This window comes from Toxotes jaculatrix, chromosome 6, assembly GCF_017976425.1.
Source record: "Toxotes jaculatrix isolate fToxJac2 chromosome 6, fToxJac2.pri, whole genome shotgun sequence".
Taxonomy (NCBI): domain Eukaryota; kingdom Metazoa; phylum Chordata; class Actinopteri; family Toxotidae; genus Toxotes; species Toxotes jaculatrix.
The window spans coordinates 11458586-11476932 of NC_054399.1; positions in this window are offsets into that span (position 1 = coordinate 11458586).

The following is an 18347-nucleotide window of genomic DNA, read 5'->3' on the forward strand; positions in this document are numbered from 1 at the left end:
TACACCTCATTTTGCAAATATCCAAGAGCACCTGATACTCAGAGGCCAAAACATTCCAAATTTACATGTAAATGGGCCAACAAGTACTGACATCAAAGGGTCAGTTATATCTAACAAGCTAGCCGGTGACCTTGCCATCTGGCAATGTGAATGTAATGACTGGCTACAGCTGTTTGCTGACTACAGAGTTTTATTCCCTGCTCTGAAGGTTATCTGAGTTTAAATACAATGCAATTGAGCCTCTGCTACATGGGCTTAAAATTGACAATGAGCAGCTGACTCTCTTTTATCCACAGAAACACACAATGTGGTGGAGAGCTGTTATTACTCATAAACACCTAAGAAGGCTGCAGGTTTGTTGTAGGGATCAAAGCACTTTGGGTTTAAGCTTACCTTTAGGTGATTTAAAACATATGGGGAAGAATAGTAACCAAAAATTGTGAAAATGTGAGCAGCTGAACGGATGAAATTATAGAGTAAGTTGATATAACAACTTCAGAATAGCTTTTATCTGCCCTCAGTGATCCTTTCCATTGCCACAAAAGTCTAACATGAGAAAACAGGTACTCCACTCAGCTCACTTTAACTTCTTTTTTTTCCTTGAAGCCTTTGCTTTTAGGGAAGTATAAGCCTGCAAGTCCTGCTAATGAGGCTGAAATGGAGCTGAGGAGGTAATTGCGTGTGAAAAGGGCAATGCGCTGAAGAACATAAGAAGCCATAAGATGAGGAGGAGCCCATTACAGCCAAACTAAGACATTTCAACTGGAAAATAGTTTGCAGTAAGCAGGCAGATTTTCATCTGGGATAGTACAGCTGATTACCTGGGGCTAATGACCAAGAGAGGCCTATTATAGAGAATATGTGGAACATATGATTGAGATGTGGCTGATAGATTTTTGGGCACAGTATTTTCTTGCTTTATGAGGTCATAAGAAGAGCTGAGAGAAAGCTCTTGGGGAGAAACAGTTCTTAGTCAACTGTGGTTATAGAATAGAAATCTTAATGCACAAAAGACTTACAGTGATTGTCAATGCTGATGTCGGTGCATCGTCAACTTGTTCTCATATCTGCAATGTAGAAAAAGTGAAATATTTCTTCAATGCTCCATAAAGCAACCACCCCGCCCCCCCAGTCACCAGATCTCAATCCAGTAGAACACTTTTGGCATGTGGCTGTAATGTTTAAGGTTGTAATGTTCTGCATTACATAAAAAAACATGCTCCTTTTATTATTTTCTGCATTCATGACTGTTTTGTTTTTGAGTCTGTTACTTCATGTTTTTGTACATGGATTATTCTAATATTGCTGCTATAAGCCTCCAGTGATTCTGTTGCTCCTCAGATACTCATGTCTGACACAGACCAACAGACGGTCAGTGCAGACGTCTTCTCTTGGCTCAGTCCTGCAGCTGCCCTCCAGCCTCCAGAAACCTTCTTACGGGGCAACTGCCACCTGCTGTTATGAACACACACATACCAATGTCAACATGCACAGAAATACAGAAGAACAATAAATTCAGCTGTTTCACGTTCAGATCACTATGATGTGTTAATGGTATAAAAGCGTAACTTTTATTAAAAAAAAAAATTAAAAAAAAAAAAAAGTTCAGTACAGTTATTTGAGGCACAAATTATAAATGTTCTCAACACATGTGCCTTAAGTAACAGGTACAAACCCCCTGGGACTTGTTGTGTTCCTATGCACAGTGGGAACAAAGAGAGCCTGGAACAAATCGTCCAGTCGTGAGCACCATCAGATATTTTAGATTACTACCTAGCTGATGTTGGACCCGAGGCTTGGCAGCAATTTCTCTTGTAAGACTAACATTTGCATCCAAAACACAAGTTTTTTCTCTGCCATTTTTCATAAAATTACCATTGGGTGTCTTGCTTCGACTTTTAATCCTCTATTTCTTACAACTATCAATCATCAGAATGTTGTATATCATATTTTGAAGAGGCACAGCAAAGACAAAATAAAAATCATGACATATTTCAAATTTAAAAACCCAGTTTGTATTTTCATTTGTATGAAAACACTCTGGCAATAATAAAGTGGAAATACAAGGTCCATTTCATATTTTATACAATGTAATGAAATACATAGACTTGAGTGCAGTCACTACAGTTTATAACTACCCAAACCTTAACACACATGAACACTGAGTCTTTTTGTTTCTTAATCTCTAGCGCTAACATTAACTTAAACCTACATTTTACACTAAGCTGAAATTTTTGCCCTTTAAATGAGAACATTAACACTTGCATAGTTTTATTATTTTGAGACAATGGTATTCATAAATGTGGAGAAACAAAAGCACATATGCACAAGCAGTCTCACACAGGCAAACAACGCTGAGGGGCAGCCCTGTCCTCTGGCAAAGGAAAACACAGCCACTGCCAAGGGGTGGGCACCTTCGCTCTGGTGTCTCACGCAGAGCCAAGGTGCCCCCCACCCCACTCCCCCCAGGACCAACCTCCCACCCGAGAACTCTCCAGCAGTGCCAGCTGAGTCCAATCTCTGCCTGCCAGCTGAACCCCTCCAGGCGGGCTGCAACAACATGGAGCCGGGGTCACCATGACACCTTCTCACTCGCTGCTAAAAATGGAATCTGTCAGGTACTGAAACTTGTCGTGCTGCATGGTGGCACAGTGGCCAGTGAGTGGACTAAATGCTTTTTAATACCAGCTGTTTCAGTGAAATAATTTGGTGAAGATGATCAACACAAATGTTACAATTCCTCAGGGAATGAATAAATCAGTGACAGTTTTTCTCTAATCAGAGCATGAAAGCTTTTACATATACAGATATTAATACATGTCTGTTCCAGGACAAACTTGCATGCAGTACTTGGCATTTCCATACAGTAGTTTCTTCAGAAAAAAAATTGAAGGACCTGGTACCTAAACAAAAAAATAAAGGAGTGCCATATGCAGGAACTCAAACTGCAACAACTGCCACACATTTATGGAAGATCCTACATACCTCTGTCTGCAGTTTGTTTGAGCAGTGCAAAAATACCATGTAATAACTGCACATGACAAATATAAAATCAAAGTCTACACCGAGAATCTAACAAATTAACATAGGAAAGAAAAGAAATATTTCATTTATGTGGCACGGTCATTGTTAAACACCAACCATCTAAACTTATTATCACTTCAAATCTTGAAACCCTGAAGCTGAGATGAAATGGGAAATAAGAGGATACTTTTTAGGCTTACAGAGCGGAGTAATCCTTATTATTTCATGTCACACAGTCCTGACAATGCTGCCACTGGCTCTTCCAGAACTTTCTTAGCTTAGTGTCCAATACACAGACACTAATGACAAGAAAAGTGTCATCACAGCTTTTTACCGACTAGTTGGCACAGTGGTTAGAGAGGCAAGATGACTACAACTGAAAATCCTAATCCTAAAAGAGAAAGCGGGAAAATCTAGATGAGGGCTTTCATCATTAAGTTGGTTTGATGTGCCAAGCAATATAGTCATTACCTAAATACTACTGAGGAGAATAGAGAGAAGACTGTTGTGGCTCTGGGTCACTTGCAAGTCTAAATGTGCGTACTTGTGTGAAAGTGAAGCAAAACACATGTGCTCAATTGACTGAGAAAGGTTAAAAATCCCACAAAAAATACCGGAGATGCTGAAATTACACAATTATCAGTTATTTGACCAGATGTGTGTGACATTCCTGATGATGTGCGATGGGCTGCCGTGGCCCTCAAACAGCCCGAAACCCAAACAGTTGCAGATAGATAAAGTAAACCATCTAGAAGTTTCTTGAGAAATTGTTAATGATTAAGTAGACAAAACAGCTAATGTCCCACGAGTGGTCACATATTTTAAATATGTCCACTATGTTAATTTATAGTTTTAATCTTTAACCAAAGTGGTGTAAGCATTAGTAATTACAGTATATAGGAACAGTACCAGAAGAACACTCTGAAAAAGGGAAGTAAAAAATGTTAAACGCCTGAGCTGATGAGGAGATGAATCTTGGATGATACCCTGAATAACGATGCCAACGACCCGACTGCCAAAACAAGAGGAAATAATGGCTTCAAATAATGACTTGTCAGGATTTGTATGAGGAAATGAGACAGAAATAGCTCTGCTTGAAAAAAAAAAAAAGATGTGTCTATTTTTACCCTGTCCTCCTTTGTCTAATTTCAGTTAAGAAATTACTCTTGCTGGCTGCCCAGGCAGAGGTCTCATCCATCTGCACAAGGGTGGTGCAAATATTACAGGAACAACTTGGAGAATGACAAAAATGTCTTTCATCAAAATTTAAACACCTGGATTCACATGCACAAAAATGCATACTTCTCAAAGTCACATCATTTTGTTCACTCAAAGGTCAATTTGAGCCAGTAGAGTGAAGTTTTTAGATATTTTGGGATCATTTAGACTATGATGTCACACACCAGAAATAATGGTGTCATTGACTTAATGAGGTGTTTCACCTTTGCTATACCCTCAGAAGATGGTGATGCATTAGCTCAGTGTACAGGACACAAGAGAACACTTTGCCATCCAACACTTCTGCCATTCAACTCTGAGATTCATGGGCAAAAGCTTTTGGATCTTAATTGGCCATTTGCAATTAGAGCGGTTCTTTCTCTTCTGTTCTCCTACCCCACAGGACTGCTGCATGGCTCAAAAACCGAGGAAGGAAATTAAGTATAGTGAGGTTTTCAACTTGACCTATAGATATGCAGCCATCCAGCAATTTTATATCAAACTGTGCTAAGACTGACTGACAGTATCGTTCTATAATGTGCTGCACTTGTGTGCAAAGTCACTTATTTTTACTGTGTTTCGTATGTCTTTTATACACGTGTGTTTTGGTAGGTGGTTTCTTCAGACCATGATGTGTGTATGAGAGAGCGAGACAAAAGGAATTATATCTTTCCCTCTAATCAAAGATACAATTAAAGGCTCAACAGGTGCCAGCAGAGAGTGATTATTAATTTATCCTTAAGTATGACCATTAGCCAGGATACTGCGAAACAGCAGGACAAGTTGCAGCATTAAACTCATTACATCTTGATGTAGAAATGTGTTTCTGTAGACAGATTTCTTCTTTTAAAACAGAACACCTGCTATCCTCGCTTAATACAGAAATAAATCAAACATATCTTAAAGTTACTTTCGTTTAACCTCTATTCATTAATGTTTGAATATTGGCTGCCTGCTGAAGTTGGTGATGAGCAAATATTGGACTTGCTGAATGTATCAACCCAGCAACCATGCTGGAGTTGGCCCATTCTACAGACTGATGATGGACAGGCAGATGATTTGACAACAGTCACACCCCATATATAAACACATATGCACAACTGTACCTGTGCATAAACCACCAACACATGAATTTATGCCCACAGGCATTTACAATAGATTTACACACATTTTGACACATTCACATTTAACCCAGATGAATATAATCACACCATGATACACACTCACACACAATGCAAACACTTTAACTCACAATATGAGAATGAAATTTGCAGAGATGCTTTTAAAGTGACTCGCTCTCTGTTTGTCCCTCTTTGAACTGGCTCATGTTCAAACTGAAAGCTGGATATTTTTAGATAAGAGTATCACCATTCTGTCAAACTAGACTCAAACATTGTTTGGCAGCCAATGAAATCTCACAAACAATCCTAAAACAAATTCTCATCAACTGAATTACTTTGGACAAGAGAGCCAATGCAGCTGACTGCATCACGCTACAGGAATAACACACACGCATACACATATCACTGTAGTTACTGCTTCTGATCTTCTGTAGCAGCATCTTATAGTGTTTTCATCAGTGAAACTTTATATTCTTGTTTTCATCAACACCTATGAAGAGTCCAAACTCACCAACAGGCTTATTGCATTGAAGAAGCTACAGTGCTCTTGTTGCAGGAGGTTTTCTTTAGTTCCTTTCACCATTTGGAAGACACAGCCTTCCACTCTTTTCCAAGAGTCATCAAAAATAACTAGATATGTGACATTCTTCACCACTGCACTAGAAGATTTTAAATCAGGAAACTCAAATCAGTTAGATTTTTGGAATAGCAAAGTAAGCCCTGATTCTTATTTGCTTGCAGGGACAAGAAAAATGTTGCTACAACACTGACCCTTAACAGTCAACCCTAAACCGCAGAGTGAATGAACTGCAACACCAACATCTCACTGCTGAAAAACTCAGAGCTCCCTATTTCTCCCATCTAATGTTCTGAACATTTCATATTTGTGTTTAGGCTGCTCAGCAAAGTACCTACCTGGTGTAGCTGAGCTAATGACGGGAACTTCCTCTCCCTAAAAAATGGAAAAGCCATTTCTCCAGGGCTAAAAGAAAGAGCCACATCAATTTTAAACCTGGAGCAGATTGATGTTCAGCAGGTCTCTACTCCATCTTTCAAAGCAAAAACCTGTGCTGCAGATGTAAATGTAAATGTTTATTGAATTATCTTAGGACATTAGTTTTGTTAAATGGACTGGTCCAACCTCACAAACCAGATTACTCAATAACAGCTATCCATCTTCAACCATGGTATGAATAAAAAGAGATGGTGTCGTCACAGAGAAAAGATGGAAGGATTGTGAATTATATTTGGTTCAAGTTCTCAACAATGTTTGGGACACTAGAGCTGCAACTAACAATTATTTTCATTATTAGTTAATTGATCAACAAATTATATATAGATATAGATATAGATATATAGATATATAGATATATAGATATAGATAGATAGATATAGATATAGATATAGATATAGATATATATATATATAGAGAGAGAGAGAGAGAGAGAGAGAGAGCTTGGTTCTACAATTGCAAGCAGCACTACAGAGTCAGCGCCTTTAAGGTTGTACAATAGGGCCCAGATGATGCAGCAGTCTGGACCACAACACTCTCACGGTGAATGCACCTGTGAAGAAGTGAAGAGGTGTCACCTCAGCCAGAAATCAATCGCAATCTCTTTCCATTCTAGTCTCCCAGGACCTGGTGGCTCCTCCACCCAGCAGTCCCACTCTGCCCAGGCAGCACTGAGGATGATACCTGACACTTCAGAAACTCCCTGCTGTATCTGGAGGTGATGGTAGACTGTAGCTACGTGCCTGTAAATAATAAACACGTGATGAGCAAGTTAGCAACAAGATGATATTTTTAGTGATGGTACACAGAGTATAAACTAATATACAGAAACATAATCTCATACAAAAGTGTTGTGTATCTCTCTTGCTCACACAGCCGCACTTGTAATGACGCAGACATCCAGTTTGTGTTGTGTAGCTCACAGAGCCTCTCAGTCGTTGTGATAAATGCAAGGGAAGATGTCACAGCAGGTGATTTGAGGCCCAGTTTACAACCATCATCAGACAGATTTACACTTTGGACAATAACATCAACCACATGATTTGTTTCTGCACATAAAATTCTGTGTCAAGCTCCAAATAAAATGTGTGTGATTCTCAGGTTGTCTGCATTTTGGAGAAAAGAGGTTTTGTTTCAGATGTCATCTGCAGCAGCCACTAGTTGAAAGTTGAAAACTGAGACACTACCCTCAATTGAAGTAAAATAGATCAATCAAATGAACCAGTCTTATAATCAGGAGTTTAAGCTCTTGCTTCAGGGATCTCTGTCTCTGCTCTGAAAGACCGCGACTTGGCAATAAATGAGGATTTATTTATAGCTAAATGTCTATACTGAATAATGAAGCATTAATAATGAACACACAAAGAAGAGGTCAGAATCAAACAGATGGATAAAAGTGGATTTTTGAATGACAAAACAAAATGTTCAGGGAAATAACCGACTTCCTTGGGACTTAAAATTAATAATTCAGAGCACTATCTAACATCAACTCTTATCACAGACAGCACAAGGAGTTTTTGCCTACTTTTCAGCATCGCTCAACCCCTTTCACTTCTACCCGAAGTGCTTGGTGCTGACTTCACTCGAGGTTCTTCCACTGAGGTGACGTTCCTTAACTAGACTTAACTACACTAGTTGATTAGTCTTGAAAGTAACTTCATTGGCAGGACGACAAAACTTTCAAATGACTATTTAAGCAAGCCTGACTGAAGTATAAAAACATACAAACTTAGGTCCATTCAGTTTGCCTCAGCTAAAGATTAAAATGTGCACAGCTTAACAAAGAGAGGTATAAAAGTCTAGAGGAGGTAAAATAAGACTGATGAAATCTTGAAGGACAAACACAAAAAAGAACTTGAAAAAGAAGGTCAAAACAACTCAAAAATGGGAAAAACAAAGCAAAACTAAAGAAAGAACTAAGAAAAGTGCCTGAACAACAACCACAGAGCAGCAGATCCAGTAATAACTCAGAACAGAGGACAAACAGGGCTAGTTAACTGTCGAGAGGATGTTCAGTGATAGTAATAAATAAGCAGGAGTTAAACACCAACTAATTCAATTAACAATATAATGAGGTAGAGTCCTCCAAATCAGGATAGGAGGAGCTTGACAGCTTTCTTATCTGAGGGCCACTCAGGATGTGAGAGTGAAGGAATAAAATAAATTTCAGTTCATTGAATAAAACATCAGTCTCTGTTCCATGAACATTTTCATCATATCTAAAGGTTGCAGAGCAGTATCACATGTTCATTTTCTTATCATGACAAGTCACAAAGAGTTGCCAACCAATCCCATATGTCAACAAACTACACATTCACACTTTAAATACCTACTAATAATAATAACTCTAACACAACACCTATTCCTCCCTTCTGCTAGCTTTAAACACACACTCAGACTCACACACACTCACTCTCTACTTGACCCTTCCGTCATACTGACATTCAGTTGACCCATGAGGAGTCATCTCAGTATACATATCTGTACACTCTGCTGGCCCAGCGAGGTGCCTGTCTGCTGTGTCAGGGTGCTCCCTGAGTTAACCTCACCATGGGCAACTGTGAGAATTAAGTAGCAATATAAATGGAAATTAGACCCTCCAGTGTAGAGAAGATGGAGTGCAAGGAAACAATACATGTTTCCAGATAACAAGCAATGATAAAGATGCCATGGAAATGACTGTCTGAATTACTTGCTTGTTGTGAGGACATAATCCTCAGAGTGAATGCATCTTTTAAGAATTGTGAAGTTATTTCTTGAATTACTGTATGTGTATTGTTAACACGTACTTGTATACTTGTATAATGTACTGACAGATAAATATTTTTCTCCCGAGGTTATTGCTGAATCATTCAAACACAGACAGAATGTTTTTCTTAGTAGGCAATTGTTTGCTTTACACTCCTAGTTTCAGTAAACATTTGCAGAAGTCTCTTAAACACACAGGCAAGATGAAGCAAAGAAGTTGTTTTGTTAATATAAGAAAACAGGTTTACATGCAGATGGATAGAGAAAGCTTAGGCAGGTATGAAAGCAGAACTCAGGAACTTCAAACTCAGGAAGCAAGACACGTAAAAATTCAAGATAAAGCACAAGAAACAAAACAGATGAAGTGACAAAGAGCATGGGGAGCACAAAGACTAAATACACAAAGAAGGCAAGGGCAATTGGCAACGGGTGGAACTACTTGGGACCGGGCGATCAAATAGGCCAGATACACACAGGGGCAGGAAGTAAACAATCATAGACACAAAAAACAGGTCATTTCAAAATAAAACGGAACAAAAACACTCACAGTGACAAAGCAAGCTATAAATGCAGGAGCCGAACCGGAAATCAAATCTCCAACATAATGTCAATTTTGTTTGTTTCCATGTGTTCCATCTACCTTTCCACCTACATTTAGTAATGCATCTTTATTTGTTTGTGTTCTTTATCAAGCCTTTAGTGAAGGGCTAATGAGTTTCAGATTTTGGTGACTATGTGTGTTGCATCAGGATGAGATAGCCAAGATTTTTATTAAGAAATGGCATGACATGATGACCTCATGATGAGCCACTTTTGGGTGAAACCTAAAAGTGTTGGAATCCAAAAGTAGGTCAGCCACGCCCTGGTCTACACACACACACACACACACACACACACACACACACACACACACACACACACACAAGAAAACAGAAAAACAGGAGACAAACAAGAAACAAGAGGGAGTGGAAACACCAGAAACATAAAGGAGGAGGAAGAGACTGTCTCCACCTAACAAACAGCAGTTTACACGCAAATGAACGACTTGATATTAAAAGCTGCAGAAAATATCATATCCTCATTTGATCTATGTACCACATGGAAATAACATTATAACTCTGACAAAATGGCACAAACTTTCAGATGACCCGAAGGATAACCTTGCAGTTGTATTTGAGATGAGCACTGCCAAGGTTGTTCTGCTTGACATCTTGTCAATACAGAACACATACACTTATCAGCATCATAGACTGCATGGGAATCAGGCATTTGACTATGTGATTTATGATAATGAGTGACCTTAAATTGCCCATAGGTCTGAGTCGGTGCTAGTCTTGTGATAGACTGTCAACCTGCCAAGGCCGAAGCTTGCCTCTTGCCTAGTGTGTGCTGGGATATGTTTCAGGCCTCTGTGACCCTGCACAGGATAAGTAGGTGTAGAAAATGGATGGATGAGTGTTTGCTGTTGTTTGTGCCAAGAGGGAGCATGATTCAGTGGTCGACCACTGGGACTGGGGCCGGCAGGTTAGAGTGGAGCTGTCTGTTTTCTCCGAGCGCTCAAACGTCACATAACAATCTCATATCTCGGCTCTCCTGGATCTGCCACATTTTATTTGATGTGTGTTTATAAGACCAGGGTCACACACCTCCTCCTCCTCCTCAATCCAAAAACAAAACCAGTATTTTTCAAGATGAAGCACTTTGAACAATACGTAGTTTCAACAAATGTTTGCAGTTCAACAAAAAGAATCATGCAAATTGTTCAGCACAATGGGACCTGGGAACAAAGCAAGAGGAAAAAAAGATGCATATAAATAAAACAAAAGTGCTGATAGACTGAGAGACATTTAGATAAGAATGAAGAAAACGGACATTGTATAAACACTCACAACCAACAATTCTATTACTAAAGTATAGACAGAATATTAAATATATTTATAAAGTTTCTAAAAAGTATGGATTACAAAATTTTGAGTGTACACTACATGTACACATTCCAAAAAACAAAACTTAATGTGCCGTGTATATAATGTGCATTTCTAACACATCAATTGTCCAGCTAATAAAACTCAATTGTGGTAAGTTATGACTTGATGAGTGGTTCTCCAGCACAGTGACAGAGTTCAGGGCTGTCTTGCTCCATTCCACTGTGCATCTGTGAATAAACCTCTCCACCAGACTCTTATCTTTGCTCTCACTACTCTCACCAATAGACTGTGAGAAACTCAAGCCAGAATTACACATTTACTCCTGAGCCCCCCAAGTTCTGCGCCCTTTGTTTCTTTTTTTGTAATTAAATGGAACAAAAAGAATAATTTGTTAAGCTGTTTACAGGAGTACACCCACATGTCAGCTATTCAATCTTCACCCTCTACCAGACAAATCTAACTCACTCATTTCCTCCACATTCCCCCAGTGAGACAAATAACCCAAGATGATTAGTAACACAGGCTGCTGTCTGCTCACTGACAGAGGAGCAGCACAGAGTGTGCAGGGGAGTAACAGGAGTGTGACAGAGAAGTTTTGAGTGGTTGCATGAAGATGCATTTAAAAGCTGAAAAATTAAGGCCTCAACATTTAACCCCGTACCACCCGGTTAGCTCAGTTGGTACAGCATGAGACTCAAACTCAGGGTCGTGAGTTTGAGCCCCAATCCGGGCGCCAGCGCCTCCCATGGGCCCACCGCCTGCGGGAGGTGCCGTAGGACTTCAGTGCATTGTGGACTGGGCGGCAGTCACAGAAAAAAAAACTGCAGGGGGCCCTGCTGGGACTGTCACCCCCACAACCTGGGCCCAGACCCATATAAGCGGCAGATGATGACATGGCATGACATTTAACTCCATGTCAACCATCCCTCTGCATTATGGCCCTGCTCCAAGATAAGCATGATAACCCCAAAATAGACCCACTTTTCCCACTACTTTCCCACCCTTTTTGTTTTGTTTTGTTTTATAAGAGTTTCTGAACTTCAACCAGCAGCTTGATAAGTGCTCAAGGTGTTCCCCATCAGTTTGTACCGGTTCCATTTATTCTCTACAGGGAGAGAAATGCAAATGAAATGCTGCAACATTAGGCAAGTGGCTGCAAGGTCATACCTATTGTGGGCTACTTGAATATCCATGAAGTGAGCACATTACTGAAGTGGAGTCAGAAGCTTTCTCACTGGGTTGAACAACCCATTGATACTGCACCATGAACCAGCCACCACAGTGCAAGGAACTTCCTCCTTTTGTTATAATCTTCCTATTAAACATCTGCAGGCAAACTGTGTGTCTGTGCTGATGCTGGTTGTGTGCTTGACATTTCAAGCACAGCAGATCCATATTTGGGAATGTTTGTTGTTGCTCATGCACAAAAGACTTGTTTAAAATGAAGAAGAACTGTGAACTGCCTTGGAGGCAATATAGTGGACTGACCAGCATTACGTAAGGCAGTGATTGCTCTTCTTATAGACACTGACATCTCTGTGCCTTTCTCAACTCCTGGCTCACATTCCTCCTATACTGGCAAAGACTGGATTTATTACACGCTGAAATGTCAGTCGTTTGGCTCTCACTTGAATAAAACAATGGAAGGAACTGGCCAAATTTGTTACAGATTTTTTTCAGTTCTTATAGAAAGAAGGACATTTGCTTTTAATATCTGTGAGGCTTAGCCACCCCCCCCCATTGTGAGAGGAAGTTATGTTTTATAATCCTTAAAAACCTGACTCTATCAAATTTGTGGACTTGAGAGATGAAACATCCTCCCAACACTGTCCATCATCATAATAAATTCAGACTAGTTTGAGATAAGCCCACCCTCAGACTAAATATAGTTAATAATGACGCAATCATTCAGTAATCTTCAAAAACAACCTGCCTCTTATTTTTGATTTCTAGAGTTTGCCAGCATGAGATTCAGCCCTGGTTCTGCAAGCAATATAGACTAATAAGTATGTGTAGTTAACTATGGCTAATTACCTTTTTTGGGGGGGTTCTGCTTTATTATGAACCAAACCCCTCCAGGATTCATATGCAAACCTTAACTACACCTAATCCCAGCCATCTGTAACCATAATTTAAACATGACTATTTTCAACTCAAATCTGATCATGTCAAGGTTTATATCAATTAATATATATTGTCACTAATATATATCATCTTATGCCTGAACTAACCATCTTCTCATGATCCTGGTAGGATTAATAATTTCATGTTTCTGTCCATTGAAAAACACGAGAACGGACACAGTTTAATGTCGCATGACATTAAACATAAATACGATTTCTTCATATTTATGTTTTACCCAGCAGCTTCTCAAGCACAACCTGTCCTGACGAGTTGTTCAATACTACTGGCATAACTCATATACTACAACTTGCCTCCATACTGGCTCACAAAGGGTTTGTTAAACTACATATAAACATAAAGTACAATAGTAACAGAACTCGTGACACTTTGTTTTTTCCTAGATTAAATTCAACATGCAATTTATCCCAAATTCTTATAGAGTACAGAATTCAGCAGCGGCTTACCTTTGAAATGTGTGGTTACTTGTGTTTTCCCCCCTCATGAATTCCCATCCATACTTAGATGAACTGTGCTGACCGGACTCAGAATTGGCTCATGACCTGCATAATAAAATAACTTGCTTGAGGTACTGCTGTTTGAACAATTCATTCAGGTGCACAAAACCAGCGCTGCACTGACTATCAGTGCTCGCCATGTAACAGCCTGCAGATTTTTGCTGAGGCATACTGCTGGTTACTTATAGACTACTTTAATTTTCCTTCAGATACAATATAAATAAAAACAACTCAAATCTTTAAAAACCAACAGAGAATAATAAACACACCCCTCATGTTCATGTCCTGCCCTCTACAGGACTAAAACATACACTACACTTACTAAGCTGTCTTAAGACTCAGAGGTATAGTACTTGTAAAGTAAGGATTTCTTTTCTTATTGGATTTTGCAGCAGCTTTCTGCACTACTTTTTCTGTAGCTTTGCCAGACTGTCAGGCAACAAGCAAAACAAGTTCATCACAATTTGTCCCTCTCAAAACAGGGGACAGAAAAACAAAAACAGCCTTATTCATCATACATTTGATTCTCCACACTGAGTCAACACAGTAATGACTCTAAGCTATTAAACAGAGTCGTCGGTTCAGAGAATGTAATTCTAATTTAAAATATAGAACATAGATTTTCATTGGTAATGACTCATTCTATTCGGTAAAGATGCCAAAGGGCAGAGGATAGGGCAATTTAAATGTGAGACCTCCGTTCAATCTCCTAAAGCCTCACTTCATCTCTCTGATGTCAAGTTCAGAGGTCACTAAAGGTCACCAGTAATTGGTCACTGATGAATTAGGTGTTGCTCAGACGGGCAGAGACACGGCTAATCAGCATGTAATCTGCGTGTGTTTGCTCAATGAGGCAATCTAATTTTCTGACTGTGCAGTTGTGGCATAAGATGTTGTTCTCGTCTTTGGCGGCATGTAAATTAGCACCTTCAATGCTGACTCACCAGGTGTGCATGAATACAATGTACAATGAATAAGACTCATTTAAATATTGTCAGGCTATTTTTAGACATTAGGAAGTTTCCAAAAGGAACAGCTCACTGCAATCTGTACATTTGGTACATGATATTAAGAGAGAGAGAAAATTATGTTTTGAATTTGAGTTGAGTAAGATATCAAGTGGTTTACTGCAAGTTGCATGAGGAAAAAAAACTGCTCACAGAGGAAGGAAATTGTGTGTGACAGGTGCTTGCATTTGAGCCTGTGAAGAAAAACGAGAGAAAGTGAAGTAAACATGACGACAAAAGCACTGGAAGAAGCAAAATCTGTCCCTGTCCCTCTAGACTCGCACTGCATATGTTTCCTAAAAGCAGCAAGGACAACAAATATCTATACCTGTATGCCTTCTGCTTTTCCTTCTGCTCTCCTGTCACAATGGTGACAAGACTGGAATCAGACACAAAGTCACAGATAGGCAGAGAGAGAGAGAGAGAGAGAGAGAGAGAGAGAGACTGATAGAGAAAGAGGTTCTTTGCTGCACTGCTGGGTTTGCGCTCCATCATTTATCCATCTCATTTAATTTATCAGATATAGCCTGGCGGAATCACCCAATCTTGGCGGTGATTATGCTCACCTTGTCAGTCATTCATTTAGGATATGTCTGTGGGGACCACATGAGAGTTGCAGCAATGCGGGGAGTGGTGCGCTGCAAAGTCATTACAACAAATGGAGCTACATTCAGTATTCTTGTTGATTGCAGCTGAAAATGATGCGTGGAAATGTTTCAGGTGTAGATGCATGTCAATAAAATCATTGATTTGCATGACCGTATTGCCAAAACGTTCACATGCACGAAATGCAGCATTCATCAGAACAGACACGGGCAGCTTTTAGTTGCAAAACAACTCCAGTGAGTCAAAATAGGTAAAACAAAACAGTGTATCTGCAGTAGTGACACATGAAAACAATAATCTTCTTGCCTTCTGACATTTGCTGAAGAACACAAATTGCAGCTGAGGCTGATGAATTTTTGCAGGTATTTGGTGACAAACCAAAGGACTGGTTGGATTTAAATCTTGATTTGATGATCGTGCCAGAAGAAAAGTTCAGGGGTCACTGCAAGTTATTACAATGCCAAACTATCCAGAATGACTTTACCACATGTAAACCTCGTATCCAGGTTACATTAGTAGGTCTATAGAATACACTACACTCCAGATTTGTTATCAGAGAAACATACAGCGAGCATGAATTCCTTCCTGACAGCGTTTAACTGTTGAGATACCATATGGTTATGTGATTAACACACGCTTACTTGCGTGTTTAAGTCCCCAGTGTCAGTTTGTCTGAACAGCAGCCAGCTGTTGTGGAGTAAGGGGTCAACACGGGATTGTCCTGACAACACACAGCTGGCAAACAGTGCCAGAGTAGGCGACAAAATGACACAGTGGGGACACGGTTTCCATCAGTGGCTATGATGTCAAGATGCCCTTGTGAAAACGTGAACGTCCCAGCAGACATGATAACAGCCAAAAGCATTCGTCGATGAATGTAGAGTATCATGTGGCTCCCAGATGAAGAGAGCACTAATGAAAGGGAGCAAACATGCTCTCTATGAACAGAGGTGAGCTCGATACAGCTAGGAGCTGTGGGTGAAATCTCCCATGGAAAACAAGACACGATCCATGATTCTGATAAATTACACATTTATAAGCAGAGGTCTGTTTATGGATGACATCTCACTCACATCACAAAAACCTGGTCCTTATTCTGTTTTTTGAGCACCAGTGTATGTGAGCGATGTGATTCTAAAACAGCCAAGGATACAGCGACATGGTAACACTCAGGTTTATGATCTATGTGCTATCTGCCCAATCGCATCTTCGATTTGAGTGATGTAGTCGGTCACAAAACCCCAAAGCTAAACATTTTCATTTTGAGGGCAACATTTTTTAATATACTGGTGATAAAAATCACACTTCTCTTTGCTGCAACTTAATCATGTAAGTCTCTTTTTCACTGTAGCAGCAGTAAAATCTGAATTTTTACCCATCCATCCTTTCTGCTACAGCTGCATCTGACATATCGGCCAGCCTCATAATACTAATACAGCGAACGTCCACCTATACCATGGATTGATATGATAAATTTCCTGGCTTTTTTTTTTTTTTGTCTGCCTGCTGCCTCTTCCTGCAGATTGTTAAAGACTGGCTGCTGATTCAGCAGCTGTTGTTTTGCTTAATCTCACTACATAATTCTGGTGCCTTTTTAGACTCAGATCCTGCATTTGAATTTCACATTCCACTCACTGTGTGCTCAGTGAAATGTCTATGATTAATTTTTTAGTTTAAAACCATGTTGTAATGGGAGTAAAGACTGCAAATCTGACAGGCAGTAATATCTGTAAAAGACTTGTGAGAGCTGAGCCTTGAGGTGCATGACATTAATGCATGAGAGATGTGTACAATCTTGTTTTGACTGGAAGAAATGCTGTCCTAAGGAAGAACCCTTGACACTGTCTACACATCATTAGTTTTGTCTCTGAACGCTTGTTCTATCAGTCTAATATTGACAAATGATGAGGAATGCACTCTTCGGTCAATTGAGTTTTGTTCTTAACTCTAAAGTGGATAGTCCACGGAGGTCTGAACTGAGCCAGATTTTTACAGGCTATGACTGTGAATTTTACTCTGAGAGGTCAGGCTGGGTTGGTTTCATTGACTGGCAGGAAAGCATGAGCAGCAATGGGTGAAGAGAGAGTAATTAAAGAGCACCATCTACAGACTCTCATACAGCACAAAATCCCCACAAAAAGATTCCATAGTACTACCTATTGTCTTTGACTGACAGGTGATCTCTAAGACTTCCAATCAATAAACAACCCAGAACTGACCATCGAAGTTTAATGAGAGGACAAGGAGTTTCATGCAGAAAACAGTGAAATTAAAAAATGTGTGTGTGTGTGTGTGCGTGTGTGTGTGTGTGTGTGTGTGTGTGTGTGAGGAATGAGGAAATTAATGAGGCTTACCATGAGGGGACATATAGTGTATGGGATGGGTGGAGCCAGGTGTGAGGGTGTAAAACATTTTTATGTCACACAACCTCCCAGTCTCTTTGCTCTTATATCACCGCATGTGTCCTCTGACAAGGTGACACACAGTATTCGCCATTCCTAAACAATGTTTGTGTTAAACACATAACATTTGAGATTGTAGATAAATATGGCGCTCAATGATCTGTCGGTCCGAGAAGATGTAAAAATCACTTAAAAATATTAAGTGTCTAGTTAGTTCCAACTGGAATAACAAGATTTGAGCCAAAATTATTCAAAGGTGATGCTTTTCACCTTATTTATCCACATATTTTGACTGAAAATTGTAAAGCAGTGTGCTTTACATCAAGACAAGATTATCTCTTCACTGCCATGAGCTTTATATTCACAAACTAAATATGTTGACATCAGGGAGCTGCCCAGTACAATCACAGTGTTTTGTTTCCTGCCTCTGAGCAGCATTTGCTTCAATTTAGGGTTTAATCAGTCTTCTCAAAGGCACCTTGCAGGTAGCTATTAAGAGTGGTGCTATTTTGTATGAACCTCTTCAGGAAACAGGGTTTGATACCATCATTCTGAGCCAAAATGTTGTTTAATCATCATCATTAAGACTGGACTAATAATCAGTGGACGAGAGCATAACTGGCTACGTTTGTGTAATGAACT